We start from the raw sequence: 18,050 nt of genomic DNA, 5'->3' as shown, positions 1-18,050 counted from the left end.
CTTGTTGCAGTCTAGAAAAATGTGAAGTGCACAACAGAAAAAGAGAACTATTAAATTTTTCGGTAGCAACTATATTCTAGATACTGTACTAGAGATTCTGTATGTATTTATTTTAAGCATGTGATGACAGGGTATATATTAATTTTACCATTTGACAGATGAAGAAATGGGCTCCTTATGGAAAAATAAACAAGCCATCAAGTCAACCTTGTTCTGGGTGGTAGGGTCAGAATTTTAATTCACAATGCTTTGGCACCAAAGCTGTTTTATTTCTATTAATTGGAGAGTGAGAATCACCCTTAGTCAATTTTCACAGAAGAGCTCTATTCAATAAGAAAAACTGCATATTCGGGGTGCCTGGGTGGCTCAGTTGGTTAAGCGTCTGACTTCGGCTAAGGTCATGATCTCAGGGTCCTGGGATGGAGCCCTGTGGCAGGGCTCTGCATTCAGTGGGGAGTCTGCTTCTCCCTCTCCCTCTGCCCCTCCCCCCACTCATGTGCACGTGCGCATGTGCCCACGCTCTCTCTCAAATAAATACATAAAATCTTTCAAAAAAATAAAAATAAATTGCATATCCTATGAGATCATGGCTTGAAAACTATTTTTCTAGATTTTTTTTCAGATAGTAAAGTTCCCAAATTTCAGGAGAAATGGATGAAAGTATACATTTAGTGGATGTCCACTACAAATCAGGTAAAATTCTCCTCTCTCTCTCTCTCTCTCTCTCACTTATATCCACCTAGTTATTCTGCATCTATTTCTACAGGTTGTCCTTCGTGTCAGGCTAATATGTACAGATTTGCTACTTAAAAGTCAGGGTAGAATTGGTCTGAAGCCTTGGGAGCTTCCTAGGTGAAATCTGAAGCCAGCCCTCATATAAGGAGGGCAAGGAGAGACCAAGAAAAGAGGCCACCACTTCAGATCAGTGGATGGCAATTTTAATAAGGAAAGGAACTTACTTATGAGGCTCATTTTGGGTGGCCACAAGATGAGTAGGTCCCAACACCAGAATCTTAAACATTTATAGAGAGGCCTTAATGGGTTCCATCATGTAATCAGTCCAGATGGTCTCAACAACACATTGCTTTCTCAAGGCTGTGCCTTTGAAAACAGCTCCTACTGTGGGAATCGTGGGTGAAATGTATATTCAAAGAACAGGGGCTGAGGTGAGAAGCCTCTGATTGTCTGGGTACACCACATGACTTAGCCAGCAGTCACAACCTCTGGATGACCTCCTCCAACATACCACTCCATGTGACCAACTCTTGCAGACTTACCCTCCCCACTCTTCCACAATGAGACTGAGCAGTCAGCAATGCTAGCGTGTTTCATTAGCATGGAGGTGGTTTCTTTTGGAGCTATCCGGCTACATTGGAGACAGATACCACAGAACCAATAGAGATCTATGCAAGAGAAAACATAGATTAAGATAATAATTCCCAAAATAAATAATATATATATTTTTTCCATCTAGAGCCCCATGACCTGAACCATTGATTTAGTAAGTCCCCTAGGCTAAAGGTTGAATCATTCAGGGCATTCACTTATATCTTCATGTGATTTAATAAAGATGACACATTAGGAGACTCATCAACTATAACCATACAACATTCTGCTTAGACAACGGCACAGATGCCTCCTTGCAAGGCAGTAATAATGTCTAAGGCCATCCTAATTTTGGAGGGCAGTTTTTCTCTTTAGAGACATTTCAGTGTTCAGTAAAGACAGGTTTTGCCTGCTGTCATTTAAGGCTTGTTGGGTGAATTTAGTAAGTTCTCCTACATGGGCTATACCATCCTCTAAGCAAATGGCGGGGACAAAGATGCTGCCAGATGTTTATACCAGTGAAAACAGAACATACTTATCTGGCCTTGAGGAAGGGAGGTTGGTGACTTTTGTTACAAAGGGGTAAATTCTCCTCTATGTCCAGGGAAAACCCAGGGTGCAATGGCCCAACCACCCCAGGGGGAAGCCATGGCCAACGATTGTGCCACACAACATTGGGTCTCATCTAGGACTACCTAATAAATACCTGGACATATCCATGCCAAACCAGTTGCTATTATTTTTAATATGACAGAATGACTGTACAGTTCTGGTGATATCCGTCCCATATTCCTGGTACAATTGGGTTGGTTTCCTTTAATTTTTCTGTTCCCAACATAGGGGTACCTGGGTGATCAAATGCCCATAACCTGGGATGAGCCACAAGAACCGATCCCAAATCTGAGTGCAGGCACCCGTGGCTCTGATGATGGTAGTTTTAAGACTCCTCTGGTCAGGAGTTTGATGGGCTGCCTTTGAAGCTTGATTGACAGGAAAAGAGTACTCATGCCTAGGGTGATTGATAGGTTGTGCCATAGGCCAAGTTTTGGGATCACTATTGGTGGTATTAAATGAATTAAGAGTGCTAATCCCAGTTTGTTTTCCTTAAAATATTGTTCTAGTGCCTTCCAGTCCCCCCACCCCCCAGAGTGGTGATATCCACCATGGCAATCCTGATAAGCTAGAGAGGGCAGCTGCCAACGTAACCATCCTGTAACCGGACACCACAGGAACAGTACAAGTCTAAAGTCAAAAAGACAGATACTTGGTGGGAACTTGTATCGAAAGTTCTTCCCCTTCTATAAGAATTCTATCTGTGAGCTGATCCTTAGAGGCGAAAGTGGATGCAGCGTTAGGAATTCAACTTGGTTGTGCATATTATACATGTTGGCCAGGGGAGCCAGCACTGTCAGACATGAGGAGCTATGGTGTGGGTGGAATATGCCAAATCAGGACTCCCATCTTTTCCCTTCTTTCAGTGGTATGTGTTCCATTCCAGGTGTGGTGTGTTTCCAGAGGTCCGGCTTGCAGCAGAACAGTGGGATCCTAGTGGAGACTGAGTAGCTCCCTCTCACACAGGAGTATGAAGTAACTCACCCGTACTGGTGGGACATACCATTGCCAATTCCAGTAGATTGACACCTTTCCCAGGCATGATGGGGCCTGGAGTTCTCACCACGGTGAGAGTCAGTCCACTTTCTGTCTTCTGTGACTTCCATACCTTTAAAGTGTTGGGTGACTTGGCAGTGTTCCCAATCTGGCATATGAGGCAACAGGCCTTATTTACTGGTTGATCATTCAAATGTATTAAAGCCCAGGACAGTGCTTTATTCCACCTGGCCTAGGCTGTTTTACTATTCTATTTTTACTTTCTACCAACCTGCTGCTTGTGGGTTATAGGGAGATGGAATCTCCTTTCAAAGGCATGTTCTTTTCCCAGTCTTGCACGTCATGACCTTTGAAATGTGACCCCCAATCACTGTCTATGTGATGAGGGTATCCATTCGTGGTACTCGGTTTCTCTAATCCTCTAATGGAGGCAACCTGGTTTTCACTGTGACGGAGGAGATCTTGGATTAGTCCGCAATGCCTACACAAACCAAGGCATACTTAGAACACTCAGTTACAGGGAGAGGGTCCATATCCCTCATTGGTTGAGAACTTTGATGGATGGACCCAGGCTCCTTTGGCAGTTGCTTTAGGTATTATTTAGAACACATTGCATTAACCAAGTCACTATATTTCAAGAGCAATCTTGTGTCACTGACAGCATGTCAACCCACCCAGGCACTCTTCCTATGCACCCAATCTGCTTCATCTATCCAAAGGCCAATTGCTAGGTTTCATACCTGGGTTGGGGCATCAGTTTCCTGATTTCCAGTGGGTGTCAGTGCCTTATGAGCTGGGACGTGGAAGACAGTGAGGGCTACCTCAGGCTATTGCTGTTGAACTTAAATGTTTTTTCACATATCTTAACCCCACAAGGGCTTATTTATGTTTTCCAGGGTTCAGGTTTTCATTGACCAAGACGTAGGGTTAATCCCTTTAACCCAACCCAACTATCCATGCAAATGGTTAACAGTCAGGGCTCAGCATGGGTATCAGTGCCCAGTACTGGGCGATGGGGTTGAACTGGAGTATCTTGGCTTTCATTCCTGCAGTGAATGTGGCCTGATCAGGTCCTTCAAAGACAGAGATGTGGATGGCCTGTCTCATTCCCAACTTCCTAGGAGTTTGTTGTACCTCCTCTATAGATTTCCAAGTTACTGCATGCCCTGGGAGATAGCCCTCACTGGGGCAAGCCTCCTTGCAGGCTAGAATAATCCAATCTATGAGGGAGTGAGTACCTTGAAACCCCCAAGCACTGTGCAGAAGCTGCCATAGGGCAGGGTGTGTGGTGATGCTGCTCACTTTCTTTGCCTCCTGCCCATTGCCACTGCACAAACCACACCTGGATACTTCTCTGGACTTTTGCTGAAACTTGGTAGCCGTATCAATGAGCTCAGTGGGCATATATTCTCTCATCATGAGGCTTTCCTGAACGGGGGTCTGCCCTACTGGCTGGGGTTGCTGTGGCTGTGCATTTGCTCTCCTTTGCATTAGTGGTCAGACAGCATGCAACTTTTCACCTGTTTTACTCTCAACAACCCCAACATCCTCCTCCTCATTCCCCTCACTTGCCCGGGGATTCCCTCTCTTAGCGTCCCAATCAGGCTCTGCCACAAGTGCTGGGACCTTAATCCACAGAGTTCGCAGCTTCCTACCTTCACAAAATGGCATGCTAAACTCTCCAGCTGGTTATCCTGCTCTCCTTTCTTGTCTGCCAGCCCCGAAGCCAGTGGAGTGGTGGACACTGCACCTCCTCCTCCAATTTCAGCCCTTCTTCTCACTTCCTAACTTGAACTTCAGCATCTATGTGGGAGGGTTCAGTTGAGCTACCCACACTCAAGGCAGCCCTCTGCACAGCCCCAAGATTCCCTTCTCTGCTGCAGTGTGCTCTGTGCAATTCCTCAACCAAATGTGTCAGGCCACAGGGTGTTTTTAGGGTCTCCCCATACTCACACAGTGATCCCCAAGCATCTGAGATATGGGCCACCCCTCCCACATTGAGGTCAGGGGCTAACCCAGGATTTCCCTTGGGTGCCTCTTTCCCTAGGGCCACTTATTCCATCTCTTGGCTGACTCAGCAATTAATTGAAATTGTTTCCAACCTTCGGAGCTCCCTGGGTGAAGTTTTATACTGGTCCCCATAAATGGAAGGCAGGGAGAGACTGTAGAAAGAGACAGGCCACTCCAGACAGTAGGTGGCAGGTTTAACAAGCAAGGGAACTTATTAATGAGGCTTGTCTTGGGCGGACGCAAGTTAATGAGATCTCTGCACCTACCTGCCAGAACTGAGTAGTTCACGGAGAGGTCTTAGCAGGGTTTAATCATGTATTCAGTCCAGATGGTCTCAACAACACCTTATCTCTCAAAGCTGCATCCTTGAAGTGGCTGCTAGCACGGGAATAGTAGGCGGAATGTACATCCCAAGAACGGGAGATGGGGTGAGGAGCTTTCATTTGCCTGGGTCCAGCTCACAGGTCAACCAAGGGTCACATCCTCTCAAAGACCTTCCCCAATAGATAAACATTGGGTAAGTTGTTAGAATGTCAAAATTTGTATATATCTGACTTTCAGTCTCCTCTTCTGGGGATAGCATCAATAATAGTATATTTATATATATATATATATATATCACAGTTCTATGAACTGTCAGAAACAAGACAAGATTTGGGCATGTAATATAAAAAAGACATGGGGGCCCTTGGATAAAACTCCCTTGACTGTTTTGAACGTTGACGTTAAATCAAAAGTTGAGGGTTCCAGGAATGGGATCACTGGCAATTTTTAAAAATAAACTCCATTCTAGATGTCTTAATTGGTAATTCAGTCTCTTCTTCCTTTCTTTTTTTGTAGACGATAGCAGGCCATTTCTAATGCTTTCAGGGTAGGCTTCTGGGAGAAAAATTAGTTTTTCTTGATTCATTGTGTTTTAATTCTATGATCTGTGAAGGCATTCTGAGCTTTCCAGAAAACTATCGATGTATCTGGGTATGCTTGATTTCTTAGTCACTGTTCATATCACTTGAGCAATTACACCTTGGGTGGTGGGGAAGCTGCATAAACTCTGGAAATTGAGGGAATAAAGGTTACATCTAATCATCCATAACTCTACAGCAGTGAGTCATAGCCCCAGAGATTTAGCCCTTATGGCTGACTACCTGACCAGGGGGAGACATAAAAAGTGTATGTTGGAAACAATCTTCTCAGGCTGACCAAGCCTTGCAACAGCTTACTGTGAAACCTTTAGCTATCATTGGAATGATGGAAGAGAAACCTATTTCTTGTGCCTACGTGAAAAAGTCAGTTCTCCTTCTCTCTCACACACATGACCACAATTTTTCTCTCTCTCTATGTCTCTCTCTCTCTCTCTTCCCCCAAATCCCTCAAAATCAATGATATTTAGAGTAAGAAATTACCAAGAAATAGATTCATTTTCCTTGGGAATTATTACTCATCAAGAATTATTTATAGAAAAGCTTTGGTAGTCAGGTGAGCATAGTTTAATACTGAGAATTCACCAGAAGCTTTAAAAAGATTCTCCTGGATTTTTTTTTTTAACCTTAGAGGTATATGGCTTAGTTACCTTTGTAGAAATATTTTATGAAAGAAAAGGATAATTTTTAAATTCACCAAGAATGAAAAGACTTTTTGTCACTGGATGCTTGTGAAAATTCTGACTGTTCCTCCTTTTTTTACTAGAGGAAAAAAAACAAGAAAAAATGATTTTTATGCCTTTTCCAGAACTTCAGAGTAGTTTCTTCCACAGTTGAGATCATCCCCTAGCGGTATTTCCATTCAGAAAAGCCACAAACATTTTTTATATCCTTTTCCTCATGTGAATTTTAATGGAAAACAGTGTCAAAATAAGAAGCAGCGTATATGTAAGCTGTGGTAGACTGCCATGAGACAAATTTCATGTTATTTGTGAGTAAGTCTTCAACACTGCTCTTTGAATTTGGCCTAAAGAATATTGACTTTTAATTATTAATAACTTTTAGTTAGAGGAGTGTGGAAATAAATTGCCTTGGTCCACCAAGTCTATTACAACTCACGTGAAGTCCTATAACCGCACGTGCCTGCCCAATAGCCATGTCTGGTTCCTGAGCAGGAGATAGGACGCTTGTGTATGGGACGCAGAAAGGCAAGTAAAAGGGCTGTCTATGCTCCTGTCACGCGAGGCCTCCTCCTCTTTCAAGGCTTTCTGTTTCACCTTAATGCTGTCACCGAGACAAAAATAACCTTGTGACTTGTTCACGTCCCAACTGTTCCACTTTGGTCTAAGGCTTTTCAAAACTCAGACTGTTGTAATCAACTTTCCCACTGTAGACATGGTTGGTTTGATGTCTAAAGACATCAGTGTTTTCTATCCTAAATGTGTAATAAGCCCACAGTCCAAAGCATTTACATATTATATGCTGATTACAGATTTTTCACACATTTTTATGCTTTGTACTAAAGACTGTTTCATTTGGAAAAGCAAAATAAAAACACTTTGTGCATTTCTCAGCAAGTTAACCCAAGCTCAGCAGGTAGTACTATGGTCAGATAGAATCCAGATTGACATGGTAGCTGGTTAACCCACCTCCCACAGATTATAGCCATAGAAAGGGGGATCCCAACTCGGCCTTGTTTTCCTGAAAATGTGTAGCTCTGATGATAATTTTGAGTACCACTTTACAATATCATTCACTTTCTGATATAAAAATGAATTAAATGTATTATTGTTTATACATATTATACATCTGGCAAGTTCCAGGACCCAAGGACTTATTTTATTCTGGGATGTTCAAAAAGGAATATCCTTTCATGCCACATCGAAATGTAACTGGGACAATGCTCTGTGGGCCAAACCAGACCACTGAGAACATTTGAAGTGTGCTCGCAGCAGAAAACACCTGGGCAATCTTCATTAGCAGTTGGAAAAACTCATGTCAGGGGTTAGAACTCGGAACTCTGAGGACCAGGTTTGGTTTGCAGCCCGTGCTGAAACTGAGCCAAACATAGAGATAAACATAGGTCAAGTGCATCACAGATTCATAAATCAGGAACAAATGAGGGAACCATGAGCTAAAAAGAATAGCTGATTTGCTGAAATTTGACTTTTATTAAATACTCAGAATGAAATGCAGTGAAATTCACTTAGTCTATGAAGCAAACTGGTAAACATTTTGCTCTCTGCTCACTTTGCAGTAGAGGGGACCCTAACATTTATTTTACAGGTAGTTTTCACACAAATTTTCAATGTCAAAGCAATAAAAGACAAGACAGTTCAGTTTCTAATTATAGACTATCCAGGTGTTTTCTTAATAAAAAAAAATGGAAGGTTATATTTATCAGATAATATTGGTATTTCCAAGCTGAAAGGAACCCCTAAGCTCATCCAACCTCCCTCCATTTTTCTTTTTTTTTTCAAAGATTTTATTTATTTATTTGAGAGAGAGAGAAACAGCATGAGAGGGGAGAAGGTCAGAGGGAGAAGCAGGCTCCCTGCTGAGCCGGAAGCCCGACGCAGGACTCGATCCCAGGACTCCGGGATCATGACCTGAGCCCAAGGCAGTCGCTTAACCAACTGAGCCACCCAGGCGCCCTCCTTCCATTTTTCTAATCTGAGAAAACTGAAGTCAAAAGGGCAAATGACTCAGTACATACAGCAGAGAGAAGTGTTAGAACAGAACTTAAAACCTCAGATCCGTTTTTATGCAGATCTGTCCTGGCTCTGAGGCTACTTCTAGTCCTAATATACTACAAAAGATAACTTTCACTCAACCTATTAAGGGTTTAAGGTTCTACAGTAAACTTGGACTACAGAGGCAATAAAAATGTTATGAACTGAATGTTTGTGTTTCCCCAGATTCATACTCTGAAGCCCAACGCGATGACGTTAGAAGGTGAAACTTTGGGGGATAATTAGGTTTAGGTGAAGACACAGGGGTAATACTCTCATGATGGGATCAGTGCCCTTCTCAGATGAGGAAGAGATGCCAGGTCTTCCTCTGTCTGCTGTGTGAGGACAGAGCAAGAAAACAGTCCTCTGCAAGCGAGGAATAGGACCCTCACTACTGACATCCTGATCTCAGCCTTGCAGCCTCCAGAACTGTGAGAAATAAATGCCTGTCATTTAAGTCACCCCCAGTCTACGGTATTTTGTTATGGTAGCCCAAGGAGACTAAGACAAACAATATTCCCAGAAAAGTCTGTGGTGGCCTAAGAGCAGCATGGAAAGTCTCCTGCAAGTATCTACCGAGGTCTCTTCTATACTCCACGTCCCGGGAGGTCTCCACTTTGGCACCGTATTCAGGGTGGTGCATCTGATCCCACTGACCAATTGGATGCCCTAAAGCCTTTGTGCTCAGCATAGCACAGTTTCCTGGTGAATACTGCAACGCTGTTGAGCGCCAATACATTTTTGTCCTGAGAAGTAGCAAATTGAATCTCAAGACATCATCTATTTGGGGGTACTTCCAATAGGAAAATATTTTTGAAACAATTTTGTTGACCCAAATACCTAAACATTTTTTAAAAAAACAAATCAAGGTCCTTTTTATGTAACTTGGATTTGAAAATACTCTACTTTTTAAATTATTTATGGGAGGCACATTCTCCTGACATAGAAATGCAAGACTATTCTAGGTTTATGCATTATAACCTGTAGTTCAGCACCACTGGGATTTGGGGGAGAAAAAAAGAGAGAGAGTTTTGAATAGATATTAGTTAAACGTTGAGCATAGCAGAAATGATTTCAAAATTGCTTTTTATTTGGATTTCCTATTCCAGATCTTGATATATTTACATAACACAAATGTTTCTGGGATGAGTATTGTGTATGAGACACTACAGTAAGCAAAGTGGGAGATTTAAAATAAAGGTAGAGACAATGAAATTAAATAATAGATATTATGTAATCTAACACAGGTTCATATATAAATGGTTCTAATTCAAAGGATGCTGTCACATACGTTATGTAATGGATGCAAAATAACTACCATGGAAATAAAGGGGAAGGTGAGAATATTTCTAAAGAATGACTGGTGGAGGAAATATTGAGAATTGTGGAGACTGTCTGACAAGAAAAAATAGAAGTCCTGCTATGGAAAGAAAGTAAAATGACCAAAGCCAGAACAAGCCCAGATATGTTTGTGCACAGATGTGTAAAAATATATGTGTGCTGGATACAGAAACAGAGGTAAGCCTGGAAAATTAAATGCATGCTTACACATTTGTAAAATTATTCTTTCTCCAGGCTGAATTTAGACATTATCCTTAGTTGCTAGGAGGAGAGAAATTTGATCAGATTGTTTATTTAAACAAATGTATGGTAGAAGAAAAATGATAATTTGGGTTTTAGGGATGATAGTGATGGGAAATAGTTTTGCTATTCTATTTACTCATTTTTTAAACAATTATCTATTGAGTACCAACTACATGTCAGGGAATGTTTTAGGCCTTGGCAATATAGCAAAGAACAAAATAGACAAAATATCCTCAGAAAGCTTATATGTTGATAGAGATAGTTAATAAAATAATACTAAAAGAGATAAATTGTATATTAGTAAGTTATACAATAATCACATGTAATAACACATATATAAGATGCTAGTGTAACATGTAATAAAACAGTAATAATAAAGGGATACATTACATTAGAATGTTAGAAGTACTATTAAAAAATAAATCAAGAGGGCGCCTGAGTGGCTCAGTCGGTTGGGCAACTGCCTTCAGCTCAGGTCGTGATCCTGGACTCCGGGGATCGAGTCCCACATCGGGCTCCCTGCTCGTCAGGGAGTCTGTTTCTCCCTCTCACCCTCCCCCCTCTCATGCTCTCTCTATCTCATTCTCTCTCTCAAATAAATAAATAAAATCTTTTTAAAAAATTAAAAATAATAAATAAATCAAGGAACAAAATTGAGTTCCAGGGTTGAGGGTGCAAATTTAGGGTATAAAGCATGTTGTCAGAGACAGATACATAATTTAGCTTGAGTAATTGGAAGGATGGAATTGTCATGAATTTGAAATTGACAAGGCTATAGTTAGCACAGATTTGGGGTGCAGAGATCAAGAACTGGTTTTGGCAATATTATTGATATATGTCTATTAGAATTTCAGTTGAGATGTTGAGTAAGCAGGACTTTAGAGGAGAAGGATAGGCTGGAGATTTTAATTTAAAATTAATTGACTTAATTTTGTCATTTAAAGCCATGGGACCAGAAGAAATCTCCAGGGGAATGAATGTAAATAAAAATGAGAAAAGTTGCAAGGACTGCACCATGATGTACTTCAAGACTAAAGTGGTCAGGAAGATGAAGACAAGGATGGTGAGGGAGATGGAGATGCAGTGACCAACCAGTGAGGAGGGAGACCAAGTGAGTCGCTGTCCTGCAAGTGTAGTGAAGAAACTGTTTCAGGAAGGAAGAGTGGTGCAGTGTGGCAGATGCTGCTGATAGGTCAAGTAAGGTGACAACTGAGCATCGATAATTGTATTTAGCAAAACAGAGTTTTCTGCTGACTTGGACAAGAGCAGTTCGGGGGAGTAGAGGGGATTAAGGATCACTGAAGTGGATTAAAAAATGATTCAGTGTGTCTCATTTCCCTGAAACAATCCAGGTTTACACTAAATTTCAATAATTATTAGTAGCATTTCCTTTTATTCTCAATAATATTCTGTTTACTATAGGGGAAGGAAAATAATTTTCCCTCTACTTTTTTAGGTTCTTGGTTGATGCACCCCCCCCAACACCCATTGACACACACATAAGAAAAGATAAACAAGAAAAAAACTAACAGAACTTTAATTACTTTCGTATCTCCTATATACAAGGGAGATACCCAGGAAAACTGAATAACTTCCTGAAATGATGCAAAACACCCCCTTAAGTGCCATCTCCAGTTAAGGACAAAAGAAGATATTGGGGAGGAAACAGAGCAGTTATGGGAAGTTACCCAGAAAAGCAGAGAAACAAAGGTAGGGTTGTTAGATTTAAGTTCATGTCTTCTCCGTAGATAAGTTTCTGGAGACTTAGTCTTCTTCCTTTTCTTGGTATGGAAAGGGAGACACCCCTAGAAATGTGACTACATTCATAAGGTAAATGTAAATATCTCTTACAAAAGGGTAAGTTCTACTCTGGTTTTCAAAGCTTCTCCTGTGTCTGCTCTTTCTTTAAAATAATAAGATCAAGATAAACCTTATGCCAAAGAGACATATTTTGGAGTGCTATGTTTTGATTCTTTTCACTACACAATGAATTAAATCATCACCTTACTTAAATAAAGAATGGGAGGAAATAAATTGGAGACAGCAAACTTAACACAACTTTTTTTAAAGATTTATTTGTCTTAGAGAGAGAGAGCAGGGGAGGGGCAGAAAGAGAGAGAGAATCCTGAAGCGGACTTCCTGCTGAGTGAGGAGCCCAATGTGGGGCTCCATCCTAAGCTGGGATGGGATCATGACCTGGGATCATGACCTGAGCTGCAATCAAGAATTGACTGCTTAACAGACTGAGTCACCCAGGTGCCCCAAACATACACAACTTTTTAAAGAAGTTTTGCTGAAAAGAAAATAGGGAAATAGCTAAAGAAGAAGCGTTTTATGTTGATGGGTATTTTCATGAAAAAAAAATTGTAATGTGGCATAAATAAGAGAGAATTCTAGAACACTGTCTGCTGAGAGAGAAGATCTGGTGCATGGAGGGCAGATCAGGCTTATGCAGGAGCACTGTTGATATTTAGCAACAGGAAAGAGGGCAGAGAAAATTTATGAGCTGAAATAGGAAAAACATTACAGACCTAAAAGTGAGAATGGGGTAAATGTTTTGAAGACAGGAGAAGACAGGAGAAGTTATTAAATACCTGTCGAGAAGACTGTAAAAGTACGCAGGATAAGGAAGTGTAGGAACAGTGGTGGATAATGATGTGAAATGTTGGGGTCTGGGAGTGAATGCTCAAGAAAGAATTCTTGAGACATCTTCAGTGCAAAAAGGGTGGTTTTATTAAAGCGTGGGACCAAACCCATGGGCAGAAAGAGCTGCGCTAAGATTGTGAGAAGTGACTGATTATATACATTCAAGTTGGGAGGGGGTTAGGGATAGCATAGGTCTCTAGGGAATTTGGAAGCATGGTTTCCAGGACCTTGAGGGTCTAGCTGTTGTTAAGATAAGGTCATTTACTACTGTCTACTAAAACATTAATCATGAGACCCTTCAGATATATATCGGTGGGCCACATATTTGAAGGATGATTGCTAACAAATGTCTTGGGCAGGAGGTGGGGTAGAGACAAAGGAAGTTTCCAGAAGGTTTTCATATGTTAAAGTAGACTTACAGGATCCTGGAGGTCGGGCTAATGTCAAGCTAAGGTTGCCTTTTGAGTCTAGCAAAGTGTTAACATTGAGGCTGCTAAGCTTCTTGTAGAAAGTCACTCTGCCTGTCTCTAGTACTTGTCAATGGGTTGAAAGTTGTAAGGAAGTGTGATTTTTTTTTCTTTTGCTTTTGTTCCTCACATCAGATAACAGTAAGGGATACTTTGGTCCAAGTCAGAAGTTCCTTAGAGAATTATCACTACAGTTCATGCAAAATAACAAAGAATGAGACAGAAGAGTTAAAAATGTAGAAAGGAATCCAACCACCTCTACAGAGTAGATTTTGTCGGTGATAAAATTGAGAATCAAAATCCCTTCAGTGCTATCTGTGATGGAGAAAGGTGGACCCTTTCTCTTCTCTTAAACTGATGGAAGAAGTCCTAGGTGAGATGCTAAATTAAGTGTGAAAAGCACTTACTTTGTAGTGCTCTTCATACTTGTAGAAAGTTGTATTAATTCTTGCAAATACAGAATTGAAAATTTGGTAAGTAGAGATTAAGATGAAGAACATACATTTGCGAGTTAAACTTATAAAAATGATTTCTGGGGCCACCTAGGTGGCACAAGGGGTTGAGCTGAGCATCCAACTTTTGGTTTCAGCTCAGGTCATGATCTCAGGGTCATGAGATTGAGTCTCCTGTTGGGCTCCACGCTCCACGGGGAGTCTGCTTAAGATTCTCACTGCCTCTCCCTCTACCACCCCTCCCCCGCCTGCTCTTTCTCTTTCTTTCAAATAAATAAATCTTTAAAAAAGTAAAAATAAAAATGATTTCTGAAAGTTGGAACATGGAGATCTTTCGACAAAGAAGGACTTATACTATCAGGTAAAGAACCCTGAAGAATTTCAATACCTTAGTTATAGCTAACATCCAGCATAAAGTCTGGCAAACAACAGCCAGTAAATGTTGATTGTGCAGAGTTCAAGGTGAGGCTGTCCCAAAATGTGCCACTTTGGCATTTTGATTATTTTAAATAAAAGTCTCTTAAGATACAGCCTATGTAAAAAGGACACCCAGATCCTCCTCTGTTTACCTGAAAACAGGAAATATATCTCATATGTGAAGGGTACCCTCGCTGGACCAAGAGCAAAAGACACATCCTTACCACCAAAGTTAGGAACTTGGAAGCCGAGAAGGCCACGTAAACACCCGCTGTTACTTTTTATTCATTTACTACCACAGCCTAAATTCTATTCAGAATTCCTTACTAATCGAAGCTCCCAAAGTTATGTTGTCTTTGTCCTATCAATTCCTCATAGAGTTATTGTCTCTTTTGTCCAAAAAGTATAAAAATTTCCTGCTGTGGTTATTTCTTTAGGCTTCAACTTTATTATTGAGCCTCCATGTGCACACAATACAATCTTGGCTTTTTTTCTCCTGTTAATCTGTCTCAGGTAAATTTAAATCTTAGTCCTGCTGGAAAACCTTGAATGGTAGAGGAATAATTTTCCTTCCCAACAATTGAATAAAACAAATAAACAAGTGCATATATCTATATAGTAAGAACATAGCAGAAGAAAGAGCCTTTTGTTTTTCAAGATGTTTGTTGCCCACATGAGATAAAGAAATAAGGAAATATTTTAACTAAAACAAAATGAACACCTTTTTATTAGTGTATTTTTAGAAAGAGGAATATATATTTTTAATATGGCTGCCCATCTACTTTTTCCTTAATTTCATTTAATCTTGTCTCTTGGGATACCTTCAGTGGATATATTATAAACATAGTTCTATGAATATAATAAATGATTGCAAATGTGGAAAAAAGGTATACAGATTACTCTAAATAAATAAAATCGGGCGCCTGGGTGGCTCAGATGGTTAAGCATCTGCCTTCGGCTCAGGTCATGATCCCAGGGTCCTGGGATCGAGTCCCACATCAGGCTCCCTGCTCCTTGGGAGCCTGCTTCTCCCTCTGCTTCTGTCTCTCTCTCTCCCTCTCTCTCTCCCTCTGTCTCTCATGAATAAATAAATAAAATATTTTAAAAAAAGAATTAAAAAAATAAAATAAAAAAATAAAATCACTGGATGTGATTTTTAAATAATTTCAGTAATACAGAGATTACGCTACAAACCTTGTAAATATAATATTAAACATCATTAATTATAATTAAATTTATATATGCAATCAGAAATAAAACTAGCTTGCAAAGGAGTATCATAGCAATACTACATATTACACAATACATTGATATATTTATAATTATGTTCAAAATATATGTTTCTGTGACCTGTGAGGTGATTGTTAGAGCAGAGGTGACCAATTATGATTTTTCATCATGACAACTTATAACAACTCCTTAAAATGGGTTTAACACTTCACAAACTTTAGCCAGTTATGGCTGTCCCTCTGTACAGAATGTATTTCCACTAGAAGCCCAACTCTGACTGACATGAATGATTGAAAAGCTTTAATTACACCCCTCTAAGCCCGAGTGGTTCTATAGCCACAACTCAAGAAGAATATATTCTTTCATCCCCCAAGGACATGCTTAAGACCTCACAGAGGTTGATGAGGTTTTTGTGTAAGGAGTTGCAAGAGGCAAATTTTATTTTATTTTTAAGCAAAAGAGTCTTGGTTTGCTACACTTCACTTTGTTCCATTGCCATTCCCATGCTAATAAATAACTGAACCTTACTCACCACAGCTTTTTCCTAATACTACATAAGAACACGAGGATCCTCCAGAAAAAGATATGCCCTAAAAGCCTTTATGAAGTCATTTTTGGCTTTAAGGACTGGAGGATTAGCTTTAAGAATTCCCCAAGGAGAAGAAAAGACAATTCTTCTAGCCTACCCAACCTCCCCTGTGGATCTAAATCTCTTTGCTGAAACACTGCCTGGAAGATCTGTCTGGCAGACAAGGATGGGCAGCTTCTTCTGAACTGTGTACAGCATGTTGGGAAATGCACTGTTTTCATCACTGTTTTCTCCCCGACCCCTTATCCTGTATATTATGTATTTTTTATTTTATCTTACCAGCACAACCAGGTGAAATGTACTTTAATATGTCTTTGACTATAAAGGATTAAAAGGCAAAAGAGTGACAAAAAATCCTTCTTTGATGTATTTTTTATATTTCTGAAGACAAAATATAGTGAAGCTGAAATGGGTTACTTATTCTTCAGTCCTAATCTCTGACAGGCAGTCTTTTTTAATACAACTCAAATATGGAGTTAAAACAAAGATGGAGTGCAGAGAGCATGGTAATGGTTTTCAGGATCTTTGTCTTCTCCATTGATGCTGGAAGCCCTAGTTAACCTACTGGCAACAGGTGATGGCTAGCAGTATTTGTTAACAGGCTTTGAAACAACACAAACCATCAAAGTGTAAATGGATTTTTAAGCAACTATTTTTTAAAATTTCAAAAAATATGAAATGTTATTGTTAAAAATGCAGTTTTAATCAAGCCCTAGAAGACCTAGCTATGCATTCTTATGGCTTTTCAAACCTGGAAGTGATCAGTTTAAAGTGCGGTTAAGTTGAAAAATAGCCTTATTTGTGTTCCATTAGGCCCAGTTGAAATGGTCTCATTAAATAGGTGTATTTATTCAACCTCTGGGGCTTGGTTTAATTTAGAGATGAGCTGTGCAGTTCCTAAAGCACCTGCTTTCAGAAATGAACTGAATTTCAAGTGGGCAGAAGTCAAAATAACTCACACACAAACACACCCCGGCAAAATAAAATTATAAACTAAAATAAAATAAGTTTACTGCTCTGCGGTCCAGAACCAGCAGACCACTGAACTAGTCATGAGCCATCAGAGTACAAAGCCAGGTATTGTGTCAAGAGATAGAAGCCCTAACCATCTGCATTGCTCAGAATCACTTTACTCCAATGCTTCAAAAGCAATGCTGTCACCTGAGTCTTTGGGTTCTATTTCTTTCCCTCTCCTTGGTATTCTTTGAAGAGGTGTTAATAAGCTGGCAGTGGTAGTCCAAACAAAGGAAGTGCTAATTGTCAATGAAAAAGCTATGTCTGGGCAAAGTGTAACATCAAAGGTGAAAAGACTCATGAGTTTGCTAAATGTTCCTAGATCATTAGGAACTTACTGACTTGCATAATGAACCTCAGATGTTAGCAACAAAATGAAAAGAGAATAAATTACGGCAGTAGCATTATTATAGTCGACTATATGGCCATTTCAAGACAAAAAATGCCAATCCAGTGTCCTCACTGATAATGAAATGCTGCAAAAACACATTATTATTAATTATAATTATTAAGTATTATTACTAGTATTTATGAGCCAGGTATTTATGAGCTAAAATTAGTATTTATGAGCTAAAAACATTTCATGTGTCATCTCATCTGATTATCAGAACAACTTGAAATTAGGCATTATTACAATCTCCATTTGATAGGCCTAATTTTATAGAGCTACAAGAATTTCAAGTTCAGTAGTAGAATCAAGTTTTAAATTTGCACCAAAGTCAAACAGGCAAAGACTTTATTCAAAGCTATTGCAATAGGAGAGAGAGGCAAAAACCGAGTCTAAACTCAGCTCCACGAAAACAGAAGGGCTGGAGGGTTTTAAGAACTGGGGTAGGAAAATTATCTTAGTCCAATGTGTTTGCTAATTGTTTCATCCCAAAGGGACAGTAAACTTTTTTATAGCTTTATGGTAAGTTTTACAGTTTGGAGCAAGGAGTTCTCTGAATTAAGCTCCTTCCCCTACTTCCAACCCACCCCAGAGACTGAGAGGTTGGGGAACTACCTTCTTTGATGATGACATTTCAAAGGGATGGTTCCCAGGTTCTTGAGAAAGA

Source organism: Zalophus californianus, chromosome 14 (genome assembly GCF_009762305.2).
Source record: "Zalophus californianus isolate mZalCal1 chromosome 14, mZalCal1.pri.v2, whole genome shotgun sequence".
NCBI classification, from domain to species: Eukaryota; Metazoa; Chordata; class Mammalia; order Carnivora; family Otariidae; genus Zalophus; species Zalophus californianus.
Note: the sequence above shows the minus strand (reverse complement) of the source record.